Genomic DNA, 17,054 nt, shown 5'->3' on the forward strand with positions numbered 1-17,054 from the left:
AAAAAATGTCTGTCTGTCTGCACTGAACTGTACATCTGACTTGTAGCAAAAAAGATTTGAAATGGAATGGCATGCTATTTATTTTCGGAACTATTCTGTAGTATACTATAAAATGTATGCCCTTGTTGTCACTGAATTTGTCACTTTGTCAGTATAGTTATACAGTACACACTGACATGACAGCAAGCACATGATTTTTTTTTTTAACCATGACAGTACGCAATAAATATAATATATAATTTAATAACTATATATTATATTTATTACGTACTGTCATGTTTAAAAAAAACATATACTACACTGACATGACAGCAAGCACAACTTAGTTATAATACTACGCTGACAAAGTGACAAATTCAATGACAACAAGCGCATGAAGTTATAGTATACTACAGAATAGCGCAAAAAAAAAAAAATAGCATGCAATTGCAATTTGCAAGCAATCCATTCCATTTTAAATCCAATTTAATCAGTGTAATTATCTTTTTGGTACAAGTCAGATGTACTGCAGTGCAGACATAACTACCTTGCATGGCAAGAGCTGCACCGTTATAAAAATAAGATAAAAAGGGGATTGGTTAGTTTTTTATTTTTTAAAGCTGCCTCCTGGGGTTTAGCTTTTAAATTGATTTCATCCTCCTCCCCCCCCCCCCCCCTCAGATTTCACTCCCACCATAGATCATTCTATGCTGTTATTCTGCCCTACCAGCAAAGGTGAACCATGTCTGCAGTGTGGAAATATTTGAAAGTTTCTGATAAAGACCCCAAATTTGCAATCTGTAGTCTTTGCTCAGTAGAAATTTCAAGAGGGGGTTACAGTGCCAAGGCATTTTTCAACAACAGGTTTGATACACCACCCAGTTCAGCATTCAGATTACAAGACCATCTGTGGCCACAGTCTTTGAAAAGGTTAAAAAATTTGCAAGTGACAGCCCCAAAGCTCCTGCATTACAGATAAAATTAAAGCGGAGGTCCACCCTAAAGTGGAGCTTCCGCTCATTGGAACCCCCCCCCCCATCCGGCGCCACAATTGGCACTTTTCAGGGGGGAGGGGGTGCAGGTACCTGTACAGTACAGGTATCTGCACCCACTTCCGGCGTAGATTCTGCAGAAGCTACGCCCCTTTCCGCAGAATCTACGCCCCTTTCCGAAGGTCCCCCGCTGCCTTCTGGGAAACACACGGATCCCAGAGACAGCGGGGACCATCCTTATTGCGCAGCGCGACTCGCGCTTGCACGGTAGGGAACCGGGAAATGATTTCCTGATTCCCACACCCAAGATGGCGGCGGCAGCACCAGAGAGACGATCGAGAGATCGGCTTCGGGTGCCGACATTGCGGGCGCGCTGGGCGGGTAAGTGTCATTATTTTAAAAGTCAGCAGCTGCAGTATTTGTAGCTGCTGGCTTTTTAAAAAAAAAAAAAAAAAAACGGCGGACTCCCGCTTTAAGGAATTTATCGCATTATACGACCAGCCATTCTCTGTTGTGGAGGACATTGGATTCTGTAGGCTCATGCAACATTGAGCCGCGTTACTCACTACCAAGAAGACACTACTTTGCAGATACCTGTCTACCCGAATTGTTTTGCAGTGTTAGAAAACACGTTGAGCTCATGACTACCGACATCATAGCAATCAGTTTTACTACCGACATTTGGAGTTCAGACGTCAGTCCAACGAGCATGCTTAGCCTGACAGCGCAGTGGATAGATGACAAATTTCAATTGCAAAACATCCTACTTAACGCATGTGAGTTTGTTGGATCACATACTGCAGCAGCAATATCTGACACTTTAAAAACCATGTTTGACACTTGGCACATTGAGAAGTCTAAAGTGCATTTGATTGTCTGAGATAATGCGCGGAACGTGGCAAAGGCAATTGAGGACAGTGAACTTAAAAGCATACTGTGTATTGCACACACACGCTGCAATTGGCTGTGAATGAAGGATTGCTGAGTCAGCGCACCATATCTGATATTGTATCAAAAGGAAGAAAAATTGTGGGTCACTTTAAGCATTCTCTGCTTGCTTATACCAGATTACAAGCTTTGCAGATACAGTTTGGAATGCCACCAAAACAACTGCAGCAAGATGTAGTTGGAACAGCACCTACTATATGCTGCAAAGTCTTTTTGAACAAAAGCGTGTTTTAGCTGCATACATTGCAGATTACCAGCTGCCGGCAACACTGAGCGCACATCAGTGGATGTTAGTTGAAAATAGTTTGTCTCTTCTATCTCCATTTGAGCAGTTAACAAAAGAAATAAGCTCAACTAATGCTTCCATTTCTGAAGTTATTCCCTTGATTGCTGCACTGAAGCGTCTGCTAGGAAAAGAAATAGAGAGATAGAAACAGACCATGGCGTAGAAACGGCTAAAACCACTCTACTGGAGGCCGTTACCAATCGGTTTCAAGACACAAAGTCCAACCCTCTGTACTGCATTGCAACAGTTCTAGATCCTCGATTTAAAGCGGGGTTCCACCCTAAAGTGGAACCTCCGCTGATCGGAACCCTCCCCCCCTCCGGTGTCACAATTGGCACCTTTCAGGGGGGAGGGGGGTGGAGATACCTGTCAAAGACAGGTATTTACACCCACTTCCGGGCATAGACTCCCGTGGGAGTCTACGCCATTTCCTGTCCTGCCGCGCTGTCTGCTGGGACACACGGGTCTCAGAGACAGCGCAGAGATTTCCTATTGCGCTGCGCGACTCGCGCATGCGCAGTAGGGAACCAGGAAGTGAAGCCGATTCGCTTCACTTCCTAATTCCCTCACCTAGAATGGTGGCGGCAGCAGCCGAGAGCCGAGCGATCGATCAGCTGCCGGCATCGCTGGAACCCAGGACAGGTGAGTGTCCATTTATTAAAAGTCAGCAGCTGTAGTATTTATAGCTGCTGGCTTTTAATATTTTTTTTTTTTGGTGGAATCCCTCTTTAAAGAGCATTATTTTAATGTTGAGAAAAAGCAGCGTGCACGGGAAATGATACAGGCACAAATGGAGGTGGTGGAAGCATCTGAAGGAGTTTCGAGGCGTAGCACACAGGAAAGTGAGAAAAAAACGGTTGCATACAAGTGAAGAGGAACACGCTTCCTCCATATCTGATATGTTGGAAGAAATTTTACATGAATGCACCCCGGTCCACAACAAGTGTAGCTACCCAACAGCTGGACATTTATTTAGCTGAACAGCCTATCGCCTGAAGTGACAATCCCCTTGAGTACTGGCGCATCAGCAAACAACGTTTTCCTTTGCTTGCACAGATTGCACGCAGATATTTATCTGCCCCAAGCACCAGTACAGAGAGTGAGAGACTATTCAGTCTAGCATCTCATATTCTTGATGAGAAGAGAAACCGTCTCTCCTGTGAGAAAGCTGAACAACTTTTGTTCTTAAAGCGAAATCTGCCACTTTTACTGATAATAGATTTATAAATCTGTAGCATAGACCAATTCATTTACCATGTTGTTGAACATAGTAAATTAATTGGCATTGGACTGTGTTGTTGAACATAGTAAATTAATTGGCATTGTCTAGTTGTGCCATTAGTTGGTTGTTCATTGTAGTTATTCTACAGTTTTTTTGCACTTATTCAATTTAAAAGAGAACTCCAGCTTTCAAACTACTGTACATACATAGTTTGTTGCTGTTTGTCCAAACTATGTCTCTCTCCGTAAGCCGTCAGCCTGTTGCATGTGCAAATGCAAAACTGTATGTTCTGTATCTGTGGCGGTCTACATACTCCAGTACTATACACTATACCGCACTGTGTTCCGGATATGGGCGGAGACTTCCAGAAACACAGACTAGTCTACATTGTTTGCTGTGATTGGCTGAGCACCGCTGCTGTAGACCAGGCTGTAGAGGCTAGTCTGTGTTCTGGGATGTCTCCGCTCATACCTGGGGGGCCGGAAAACACAGTGCGGTCTACTGTATGACTATGTATGTAACTCGCAGCTACGTACATACACTTTTATCTCACATGCAGCCGCTGATACCTTAGGGGAAAAAATTACTAGTTCTCAAGTTGAAAATAATTAAAAAATGTTATTGCATTTAGCATATGTTAAACTTATATTTTACAGAAACTGTGAAACAGAATAACGGCCTTCTGCCATATTTATGTTATGTCACATGCTTTATGTTTTATGTTTTATTGCACATGACACCTTAGGCCGAGTACAAACGAGAGGATTGTCCGTCCAACTTAGTCCGCTGAAACGTGTTTCAGCGGACAATCCGCTCGTGTGTGGGCTTCAGCGGACTTTTTCAGCGGACAGTCTGGCGGACTAAGTCTTTCGGAATTTCCGTAATATTGTCCGTCCAAACTTGGTTTCAGCGGACAGTCCGCTCGTGAGTATGCAAGTTGGACGGACTAAGTATGGCGCATGCTCAGAAAGGATTTACACGGCCGAAGGTTGCATTGCAGTGTATTGGACGTCGTATTTCTAGTCCCGTCGTACGTGCTGTACACGTCATCGCGCAAGCTTTCAGCGGACTGTCTGTTCATCGTGTGTGGTCAAGTCCGTTCATTCAAAAGTAGGACGGACTGTCTGTCGGATTGTCGGACGGACTTAGTTGGGCGGACAATCCTCTCGTGTGTACGCGGCCTTAGGAAGAGAGAACTGAAATACTAGTTCTGATTTAAGCTGAAAATTAATAAAATAAAGTCTTCTTAGACTTAGTCTTAGTCATTTTATTTTTATATTATCTATTATGCGTTTTTTTAATTAATTTTTTTATTTTATTTTGTTGTTATGGTTCAATGTGCACTGACTGCAGTCTGCACTGCAGGATATGCTGTAGTTACTTTGATTTATTATAATTTTGTATTTTATTTGATTTTATCTTCTGTGTCCACTGTGATTCGCTGGAGCCGCGATGACGTCACTCCCGCGCATGCGCACGGCAGCCGACATGAGCGGCATATCGCAGCGACCTGCAGCCGGCTCAGTGCGCCTGCGCGCCACTGTCTACGGCGCATGCGCCGTAGACAGCGGTGCCTGTCTTTTTGTAAATATCTCGAGATATTTCTTGGACCTACAGGTAAGGCTTCATGCACACGAGACGCAGATGCAAACGCTGCTGGACACATGTTGAAACCGGCGTTTAGAAACGCGCGTTTTGCCGCGATTTTTACCGCGATTTAGCGGCGTTTTACCGCGTTTTACCGCGTTTGCGTCTAGAAGCGTTTAGTTAAGCTAACATCATAGACCCTCCCCAGCTCAAAAATTAACTATTTCAGCAATTTTGTGAGACCAGAGTGAGTAGCAGCAGCTGTGAGAGCTGCAGTGTACTTGTATTTAGCGTGTCACTTGCCACAGCACCTGCCACAAGTTGTGGATTGTCCACTTGCCACGTGACTTGCCACATCACCTGCCACGTCACTTGCCATGTCATCTGCCACAAGTTGTGGATTGTCCAACTGCCACGTCACCTGCCACAAGTTGTGGATTGTCCACTTGCCACGTGACTTGCCACATCACCTGCCACGTCACTTGCCACGTCACCTGCCACAAGTTTTGGATTGCCCACTTGCCACGTCACTTGCCACGTCACTTGCCACAAGTTGGGGATTGTCCACTTGCCACATCACCTGCCACAAGTTGTGGATTGTCCACTTGCCACGTCACTTGCCACATCACCTGCCACGTCACTTGCCAGGAGATGTGGATTGTCCACTTCCCACGTCATCTGCCATGCCACCTGCCACAAGCTGTGGATTGTCCACTTGCCATGTCACCAACCACATCACCTGCCACAAGTTGTGGATTGTCCACTTGCCACGTGACTTGCCACATCACCTGCCACGTGACTTGCCACATCACCTGCCACAAGTTGTGGATTGTCTACTTGCCACGTCACTTGCCACATCACCTGCCACGTCACTTGCCACGTCACCTGCCACAAGTTGTGGATTGTCCACTTGCCACGTGACTTGCCACATCACCTGCCACGTCACTTGCCACGTCACCTGCCACAAGTTTTGGATTGTCCACTTGCCACGTCACTTGCCACAAGTTGGGGATTGTCCACTTGCCACATCACCTGCCACAAGTTGTGGATTGTCCACTTGCCACGTCACTTGCCACATCACCTGCCACGTCACTTGCCACGAGATGTGGATTGTCCACTTTCCACGTCATCTGCCATGCCACCTGCCACAAGCTGTGGATTGTCCACTTGCCACGTCACCAGCCACATCACCTGCCACAAGTTGTGGATTGTCCACTTGCCACGTGACTTGCCACATCACCTGCCACGTCACTTGCCACATCACCTGCCACAAGTTGTGGATTGTCTACTTGCCACGTCACTTGCCACATCACCTGCCACGTCACTTGCCACGTCACCTGCCACAAGTTGTGGATTGTCCACTTGCCACGTCACCTGCCACGTCACCTGCCACAAGTTGTGGATTGTCCACTTGCCACGTCACTTGCCACGTCACCTGCCACAAGTTGGGGATTGTCCACATCACCTGCCACGTCACTTGCCACATCACCTGCCACAAGTTGTGGATTGTCCACTTGCCACGTCACTTGCCACATCACCTGCCACGTCACTTGCCACAAGATGTGGATTGTCCATTTTCCATGTCACCTGCCATGCCACCTGCCACAAGTTGTGGATTGTCCACTTGCCACGTCACCAGCCACATCACCTGCCACAAGTTGTGGATTGTCCACTTGCCACGTGACTTGCCACATCACCTGCCACGTCACTTGCCACAAGTTGTGGATTGTCTACTTGCCACGTCACTTGCCACATCACCTGCCACGTCACTTGCCACGTCACCTGCCACAAGTTTTGGATTGTCCACTTGCCACGTCACTTGCCACGTCACTTGCCACAAGTTGGGGATTGTCCACTTGCCACATCACCTGCCACAAGTTGTGGATTGTCCACTTGCCACGTCACTTGCCACATCACCTGCCACGTCACTTGCCACGAGATGTGGATTGTCCACTTTCCACGTCATCTGCCATGCCACAAGCTGTGGATTGTCCACTTGCCACGTCACCAGCCACATCACCTGCCACAAGTTGTGGATTGTCCACTTGCCACGTGACTTGCCACATCACCTGCCACGTCACTTGCCACATCACCTGCCACAAGTTGTGGATTGTCTACTTGCCACGTCACTTGCCACATCACCTGCCACGTCACTTGCCACGTCACCTGCCACAAGTTGTGGATTGTCCACTTGCCACGTCACCTGCCACAAGTTGTGGATTGTCCACTTGCCACGTCACTTGCCACGTCACCTGCCACAAGTTGGGGATTGTCCACATCACCTGCCACGTCACTTGCCACATCACCTGCCACAAGTTGTGGATTGTCCACTTGCCACGTCACTTGCCACGTCACCTGTCACGTCACTTGCCACATCACCTGCAACAAGTTGTGGATTTCCACTTGCCACGTGACTTGCCACATCACCTGCCACATCACTTGCCACGTCACCTGTCACAAGTTGTGAATTGTCCACTTTCCACATCATTTGCCACCTGCCATGTCACCTGCCACAAGTTGTGGATTGTCCACTTGCCACGTCACTTGCCACGTCACCTGTCACGTCACTTGCCACGTCACCTGCCACAAGTTTTGGATTGTCCACTTGCCACGTCACTTGCCACGTCAGCTGCCACGTAACTTGCCACAAGATGTGGATTGTCCACTTGTCACATCACCTGCCACATCACTTGCCACATCACCTGCCACGTCACCTGCCACAAGTTGTGAATTGTCCACTTGCCACGTCACTTGCCACATCACCTGCCACGTCACTTGCCACGAGATGTGGATTGTCCACTTGCCACATCACTTGCCACGTCACCTGCCACGTCACTTGCCACGTCACCTGCCACAAGTTTTGGATTTTCCACTTGCCACATCACTTGCCACGTCAGCTGCCACGTCACTTGCCACAAGATGTGGATTGTCCACTTGTCACATCACCTGCCACATCACTTGCCACATCACCTGCCACGTCACCTGCCACAAGTTGTGGATTGTCCACTTGCCACGTCCCTTGCCACGTCCCCTGCCACGTCACCTGCCACAAGTGGATTGTCCACTTGCCACATCACCTGGCACAAGTTGTGGATTGTCCACTTGCCACGTCCCTTGCCACGTCCCCTGCCACGTCACCTGCCACAAGTGGATTGTCCACTTGCCACGTCACCTGCCACGTCACCTGCCACAAGTTGTGGATTGTCCACTTGCCACGTCCCTTGCCACGTCCCCTGCCACGTCACCTGCCACAAGTGGATTGTCCACTTGCCACATCACTTGCCACATCACCTGCCACAAGTTGTGGATTGTCCACTTGCCACGTCCCTTGCCACGTCCCCTGCCACGTCACCTGCCACAAGTGGATTGTCCACTTGCCACATCACTTGCCACATCACCTGCCACAAGTTGTGGATTGTCCACTTGCCACGTCACCTGACACAAGTTGTGGATTGTCCACTCGACACGTCACTTGCCACATCCCCTGCCACAAGTGGATTGTCCACTTGCCACGTCACTTGCCACGTCCCCTGCCACAAGTGGATTGTCCACTTGCCACGTCACTTGCCACGTCACCTGCCACAAGTTATGGATTGTCCACTTGCCACGTCACATGCCAGTCACCTGCCACAAGTTGTTGATTTTCCACTTGCCACGTCAACTGGCAGGTCACTTGCCACGTCACCTGCCAGGTCACTTGCCACATCACCTGCCACAAGTTATGGATTGTCCACTTGCCACGTCACATGCCAGTCACCTGCCACAAGTTGTTGATTTTCCACTTGCCACGTCAACTGGCAGGTCACTTGCCGCGTCACCTGCCAGGTCACTTGCCACGTCACCTGCCACAAGTTGTGGATTGTCCACTTTCCACGTCACTTGCCACTTCACCTGCCACGTCACTTGCCACAAGTTGTGGATTGTCCACTTGCCACATCACTTGGCACCTGCCATGTCACTTGCCACAAGTTGTGGATTGTCCACTTGCCTTGTCACTTGCCACCTGCCATGTCACTTGCCACAAGTTGTGGATTGTCCACTTGCAATTGCAATTGTTTAAAATATTTTTCTAATGGTTTTTCATCATTTGCAATCATTTTTGAGATTTTTAATGTAAAAAAAAAGGTCACCTTTAAAAACGCATATAAACGCAAACGCGGCTAAACGCGGTAGCGGCGTTTTGCCGCGTTTTACCGCGTTTTGCCGCGTTTTGCGTCTGAAACGTGGAAATTTTTGTTTCTGAACGCATTTTTTTGCTTCTGGAAAAACGAGACTAAACGCAACTGCATAAAAACGGAAAAAAACGAGACTGTGTGCATGGACACATAGGATAACATTGAATGAGTTCAGGGGCAGTTGAAAAAACTGTCCAACTGCATCTGAACGCGCGTTTAACTGCGTCTCGTGTGCATGAGGCCTAAGCCTTAATCTAGGCTTACCTGTAGGTCAAAGTGGTTTGTAAGGGGTTTAGAAATCACTTTAAGGACTTCTATATGCAGAATTCCTCCATTCCAGGCATACCTCCTGAAACACACACACTCCCTAAACACAGAGTATCATTCGGTGCAGCAACCAGACATGTCCAGCTGCCGCATATTTCAACTTGTCATAGATTTTGGTTGTTGGGTCGGACGCGGTACCTGAGCCTCCCCGGTACCTGAGACGTTCCGAATTGGTGCTCACGGGCCAAAACAACATTGTGCATGAGGCCCAACACAAAACATTGGGGTAGACTGGAGCACTACAGCAACGCTTGGCTGTAAACATGAGGCAGCATAAGTGGGCTGTACATTCTGTACACATCTCAAGATTTTATTTTATTTTTTCCTTCATTTGCCGTTAAACCGACCACCGGAATTTACATTAAGCTGTATGGCTTATGTGATAGACCACAAAGTCGTTTCTTGAAATGATTCATCACACTCAATACGGTCGAAGAATTACAATAAAAGGAAACCTCAAGCCTGTTAGCTATTTGCAAAATCACCAAACAGACACTAATGAATGAATTGCAACATCTCAGTTCCTGGCAGGAGACATTACAACACACATTCCCTCGTTTGTCCTCAATCAAGGACCTGGTAACATGTACAGCTATGAAGGTTTTCAATGCTCTTACACTAGACAAGAATAAAAGAATCAACTTTTGATTTTTGCACAATAAACACACAAGTCGGCCTCAGTGTATGTCAGGTGTTGGGTAACCCACTGGGGCAGCAAGCTATGTGGAAGTAATGCGAAAGCCGGGCTAATGTGCCAGCCTGTATGGAGCAGATGACAGGGGCATCAGGGTGAGGCAGGTGGTAAGCCGATAATCCTGGCTATTCATCGGCTGGGTCAGCTGATACTTTAACATTTTAAACTTCTAGTAGGACTTCGAGTGATGACTCCAGTGAAGGACGGGATCTGTACTCTAAAATTCATTCACATTTAAAAAGGCAATATTACCTATAAAAAAAACAACATTTCCATTACCCTTCTTCCTCTTCCAAGTAATTATCGCCATTGTTACCTGTGGTGGTGGGCACAAGATGTTTGGTTATCTTTTTAAAGAGGAAGTAAACCCAGATGGGTGCTACTTCCTCTTTGATTCCCGGCAAAGGTAAAGCATAATGGACTACTATGCATCGCATCGCATCGCATCGCATCACATCGCATAGTAGTCCATTATGTGTCACTTACCTGACACAGGAGCCGGCGAAGTCACCGCTGTCCCCTCTAGTCCGGCGCATCCATCTTCTCGTGGGTCTCGCTGCTCCGCCTCTGTCATTCGGTGAAGCCACGATGACGTCACTCCCGCGCATGTGCACGGGAGCCACCACTCGCGGCATATCGCCGTTAACAGCGGCGCGCTCAGTGCGCCTGCGCACCGCTGTCTACGGCGCATGCGCCGTAGACAGCGGTGCCTGTCTTTCAGCAAATATTTCCTAAACCGTGTAGGTTTAGGAGATATTTCTTGGACCTACAGGTAAGCCTTAATCTAGGCTTACCTGTAGGTCAAAGTGTGTTGTAAGGGGTTACAACCTCTTTAAGCACGCAGGTGAATGGCTGAATGCTCTATTTCAGTTAAACTTTCTTACTTCTTTCTACGAGCACTCTGAAGATTTTCACATCATCGGACTTTGATTTTATATATATATACACATACACACACTTACATAATTATATATGTGTATATGTATATATATATATATATATATATATATATATATATATATATATATATATAATCAAAGTCCGATGATGTGAAAATCTTCAGAGTGCTCATAGAAAGAAGTAAGAAAGTTTAACTGAAATAGAGCATATATATATATATATATATATATATATATATATACACACACACACACACACACACACATACATACACACACTTACATAAATATATATATATATATATATATATATATATATATATATACAGTGGTGTGAAAAAGTGTTTGCCCCCTTCCTCATTTCCTGTTCCTTTGCATGTTTGTCACATTTAAGTGTTTCGGAACATCAAACCAATTTAAACAATAGTCAAGGACAACACAAGTAAACACAAAATGCAATTTGTAAATGAAGGTGTTTATTATTAAAGGTGAAAAAAAATCCAAACCATCATGGCCCTGTGTGAAAAAGTGATTGCCCCCTAAACCTAATAACTGGTTGGGCCACCCTTAGCAGCAACAACTGCAACCAAGCGTTTGCGATAACGTGCAATGAGGCTTTTACAGCGTCCTGGAGGAATTTTGGCCCACTCATCTTTGCAGAATTGTCCTAATTCAGTTACATTAGAGGGTTTTCGAGCATGAACGGCCTTTTTAAGGTCATACCACAACATCTCAATAGGATTCAGGTCAGGACTTTGGCTAGGCCACTCCAAAGTCTTCATTTTGTTTTTCTTCAGCCATTCGGTGGTGGACTTGCTGGTGTGTTTAGGATCATTGTCCTGCTGCAGAACCCAAGTTCGTTTCAGCTTGAGTACACGAACAGATGGTCGGACATTCTCCTTCAGGATCTCTTGGTAGACAGCAGAATTCATAGTTCCTTTTATCACGGCAAGTCTTCCAGGTCCTGAAGCAGCAAAACAGCCCCAGACCATCACACTACCACCACCATATTTTACTGTTGGTATAATGTTCTTTTTATGAAATGCAGTGTTCCTTCTACGCCAGATATACTTGGACACACACCTTCCAAAGAGTTCCACTTTTGTCTCATCGGTCCACAGAATGTTGTCCCAAAAGTCTTGGGGATCATCAAGATGTGTTGTGGAGAAATTGAGATGAGCTTTGATGTTCTTTTTGCTCAGCAGTGGTTTTCTCCTTGGAACTCTGCCATGCCGGCCATTTTTGCCCAGTCTTTTCCTGATGGTGGAGGCATGAACGCTGACCTTAACTGAGGCAAGTGAGGCCTGCAGTTCCTTGGACGTTGTTGTGGGGTCTTTTGTGACCTCTTGGATGAGTCGTCGCTGCGCTCTTGGGGTAATTTTGGGCGGCCGGCCACTCCTGGGAAGGTTCACCACTGTTCCATGTCTTCGCCATTTGTGGATAATGGTTCTCACTGTGGTTCGCTGGATTCCCAAAGCTTTGGAAATGGCTTTATAACCCTTTCCAGACTGATAGATCTCAATTACTTTCTTTCTCAATTGTTCCTGAATTTCTTTGGGTCTCGGCATGATGTGTAGCTTTTAAGGATCTTCTGGTGGACCTTACTGTGTCAAGCAGCTCCTATTTAAGTGATGCCTTGATTGTGAACAGGTGTGGCAATAATCAGGCCTGGGTGTGGCTAGAGAAATTGAACTCAGGTGTGGACAACCACAGTTATAGTATGTTTTAACAAGGGGGGCAATCACTTTTTCACACAGGGCCATGATGGTTTGGATTTTTTTTCACCTTTAATAATAAACACCTTCATTTACAAATTGCATTTTGTGTTTACTTGTGTTGTCCTTGACTATTGTTTAAATTGGTTTGATGTTCCGAAACACTTAAGTGTGACAAACATGCAAAGGAACAGGAAATGAGGAAGGGGGCAAACACTTTTTCACACCACTGTATATATATATATACCCTGCTTCCCCGAAAATAAGACCTAGCGTGATTGTCGCTGATGATGGCTGCAATATAAGCCCTACCCTCCCCCAAATAAGCCCTACCCTGTTTCCCCAAAAATAAGCCCGACCCTGAAAATAAGACCTACAAGGACTTTAAAGAGGAAGTAAAGGCACTTTAAAAAAAATAAAATAAAATGCAACCTGCAAGGCAAAGGCATAATGATCTAGTATGCATAGCATACTAGCTCATTATGAAAAACTTACCTGAGAACGAAGCCCCCGAAGCGGTCCTCCTTTATCTTCACCGCTGCCATGTATCCCGGAGTGACTTCCGGGTCTCGCTGTTCCGGGGCTGTGATTCGCCGGAGCAGTGATGACGTCACTCCCGCGCATGCGCACGGGAGCCGACACGAGTGGCATATCGCAGTGATCTGCGGCCGGCTCAGTGCACCTGCGCGCCGATGTCTACGGCACATGTCTTTTGGCAAATATCTCCTAAACCGTGTAGGTTTAGGAGATATTGCTTGGACCTACAGGTAAGCCTTAATCTAGGCTTACCTGTAGGTCAAAGTGGTTTGTAAGGGTTTACAACCACTTTAACTAGGGCTTATTTGGGGGGTAGGGCTTATATTGCAGCCATCATCACCGACAATAACGCTAGTTCTTATTTTCGGGGAAACGGGGGTATATATATATATATTTTTTTTCCCTTATATTTTACTGTGGATTTTTTTTCTGATGTACACTTATTATGCGTATTTATTGGTTGCAACATCTAGTATTTTAGTATTTGGATGTTTGGTGGGTGCAGCTCTGAACACACTTTTTTATATTAAGGGCAAAAGAAAAAAAACTAAATTTACAGGTATTTAAAAGATACAACTTGAGGAAGAGCCAAGCTCTCATGACAAGGAAATGTACTGATTATAGCTTACCTCAATCCACCCCAATACATATATTACATTCTGTGCTGTGTCACAGGCAGTGGCAGTTGAAATATTACAAATACTGGCAGACAGTAATCAGTTTGAATTCATTACTGCTAAATAAAAGCTTGCCTAACCTGTCTGGGGAAAAAAATAATAAACCAGACACACAAATACCCCATGGCCTTTGGAATGGTGCCCTATGGTATGTACAAACATGACTGCATTGCCAGACACGCTGCATTAGGCACAGCTACAAATTCGAAGTAGGAGTGTAAAAAAAAAAAAAAAAAAGGATAAAAAGGAAGAAATTGCATATGAAATCTTACATTCACACCCTGTACAAGTACACAAAGAAGTTACAATACAACGAAATCCTTGCATATAAAGTCACTACAACTAAACATTGTTCTTGTGAGAAGAAAAATTCCTCGGCCAGCCTGGAAACTGAACACAGAACAAATATCGCTGCTCTGGGTCAAAGCTCTGTGGGCCTGTTAACACCTAATGCACTACTGCTTGCTCCACTGCAATACGATGTATATATGTACCTAAACGCACATACACAGGGCACATGTGTGCTACAGCAACATACACAGGGCACATGTGTGATACAGCAACATACACAGGGCACATGTGTGATACAGCAACATACACAGGGCACATGTGTGATACAGCAACATACACAGGGCACATGTGTGATACAGCAACATACACAGGGCGCATGTGCTACAGCAACATACACAATGTGCTACAGCAACATACACAGGGCGCATGTGCTACAGCAACATACACAGGGTGCATGTGCTACAGCAACATACACAGGGCACATATGTGCTACAGCAACTCAAAGTGGTTCAAAGATTTACAGAACAAAGATGCCCAAGGGACTTTGAGAGACACATTGAAATTGATAAACGATTGTTACATATTAAGGATAAACAATAAAATAAATAAATGCACTACCAATAATGAAAACAAAATATAGCAGAAAGCATCAACAATGATTAGAATTGTGAAAGTGAGTAAAAATTTTAAAAATGCAGCGCTACAGGAATATAATCACCCAGAGATCACCTCCGGGGAAAAATGTTCCCACAATGTGAAAGTGACTAAATTATATCATAACGTGATAAGTGAAATCATAATGATAATAAGTGAAAACAAAACAGTGAGGTCGTTTATATAAACATATCACAGCCCTGTATAAAACACAAGAACCACATATGCACAGGAGTCCATCATATAACTAACACCTGAAGAGCGAACCCAACAAGGGCAAGAACCTTCAATAGCTCAACATATCACGAAGGTACTATGATGGTGCATAAAGAAATTTAATATAGTCCCTTATGGAATAGTAGATGCATATGATCCTCTTCCATGGTGTAAATAAAATGTGGCTTCACATTGGATGATTACAGGTGTATATCAGAACATCAGAGAAGGGCAATGGGTACTCTTACCACAGGGTGTGGACCCGCACACCAGCAGTGGCGAGTCAATCAAGCATAAAGTAATCCTCCACGATCAACCTTCAAGCCAGGCCTGGAAAACGCAAAGATACTGCACAGCGACATCCAGGATATCCTGTGGTCACCATCCGAGCTCCAGAGCAGAGGAAAATACGACCGTCCACCCAGTATAGTAATTCATGGGGGGAAAAAAATATAGAAAAAAATGCCTCCACATAGAGCAGATAACTCCGATATAAAAAGTTTTATTTAACCCCTTTCAGACCGGACCAATTTGCTGGTCAAAGACCAGACCACTTTTTGCGATTCGGCACTGCGTCGCTTTAACTGACAATTGCGCGGTCGTGGCGACGTGGCTCCCAAACAAAATTGACGTCCTTTTTTTCCCACAAATAGAGCTTTCTTTTGGTGGTATTTGATCACCCCTGCGGTTTTTATTTTTTGCGCTATAAACAAAAATAGAGCGACAATTTTGAAAAAAACGCATTATTTTTTACTTTTTGTTATAATAAATATCCCCCAAAAATATATAAAAAAACATTTTTTCCCTCAGTTTAGGCCGATACGTATTCTTCTACATATTTTTGGTAAAAAAAAAATCGCAATAAGCGATTATTGATTGGTTTGCGCAAAAGTTATAGCGTTTACAAAATAGGGATAGTTTTATAGCATTTTTATTAATCATTTTTTATTTTTATTTTTTTACTAGTAATGGCGGCGATCAGCGATTTTTATTGTGACTGCGACATTGTGGGGGACCCATCGGACATTTTTGACACATTTTTGGGACCATTGTCATTTATACACTAATCACTGCTATATAAATGCAGTGATTCCTGTGTAAATGACACTGGCAGTGAAGGGGTTAACCAGTGGGTGGCAGTGTAGGGGTTAAGTGTTCCTAGGGGTGTGTTACTAACTGGGGGGGGGGGGGGGTTGGGCTTTCATTTAGTGAACACTGATCTCTGCTCCAATCACATGGAGCAGAGCTCAGCGTCACTAGTTGCTAGGCAGAATGGAGAAATGTTGTTTACACAGCATTTCCTCCATTCGGCCACTCCGTGAGACGATCGCGGGGATGCCCGCGGCGATCGAGTCCGCGGGTCCCGCGACCGGACTCACGGGGGTCCCGACCAGCGCGGGAGCACGCCGCCGGCGGCGCGCTCTCGATGGCAGGGCGGCAAATTTAAAGGGACGTACATGTACGCCCATTTGCCTGCCCGTGCCATTCTGTCGACGTACATCGTCGTGCGCTGGTCGGCAAGTGGTTAAAATAAAAATTTAAAAATGTACTAAACATCATTCAAGATGCGCACAAGCACAGGTAAACAAGTAAAAAAAGCATGGTAAATCCGGCCGGCAGGCTATGTACCCGACATGTTTCGTACTAAACATACTTCAATTGGGACGGGTTGATCATTACATAGTTACATAGTTAGTCAGGTTGAAAAAAGACACAAGTCCATCCAGTTCAACCTTAAAAACAAATAAATAAAATAAAAAATAAATCGTACAATCCAAATACCCAATTTTATGCCCACAATTGATCCAGAGGAAGGCAAACAAAAAACCCGGTGGAGGATTACTTTATGCTTTAT

General features: G+C 45.3%; 1 protein-coding gene across 1 annotated transcript in view; it reads right to left on the reverse strand.

The window, feature by feature from the left end:
- AGPAT2 (1-acylglycerol-3-phosphate O-acyltransferase 2) overlaps positions 1-17,054 on the reverse strand; it is a 112,951-nt gene that overhangs the window by 41,438 nt on the left and 54,459 nt on the right. The gene's annotated exons all lie outside the window — the stretch shown is intronic.

This window comes from Lithobates pipiens, unplaced genomic scaffold (assembly GCF_037356315.1).
Source record: "Lithobates pipiens isolate NorthernLeopardFrog02 unplaced genomic scaffold, aLitPip1_a1.2 Scaffold_11, whole genome shotgun sequence".
NCBI lineage: Eukaryota > Metazoa > Chordata > Amphibia > Anura > Ranidae > Lithobates > Lithobates pipiens.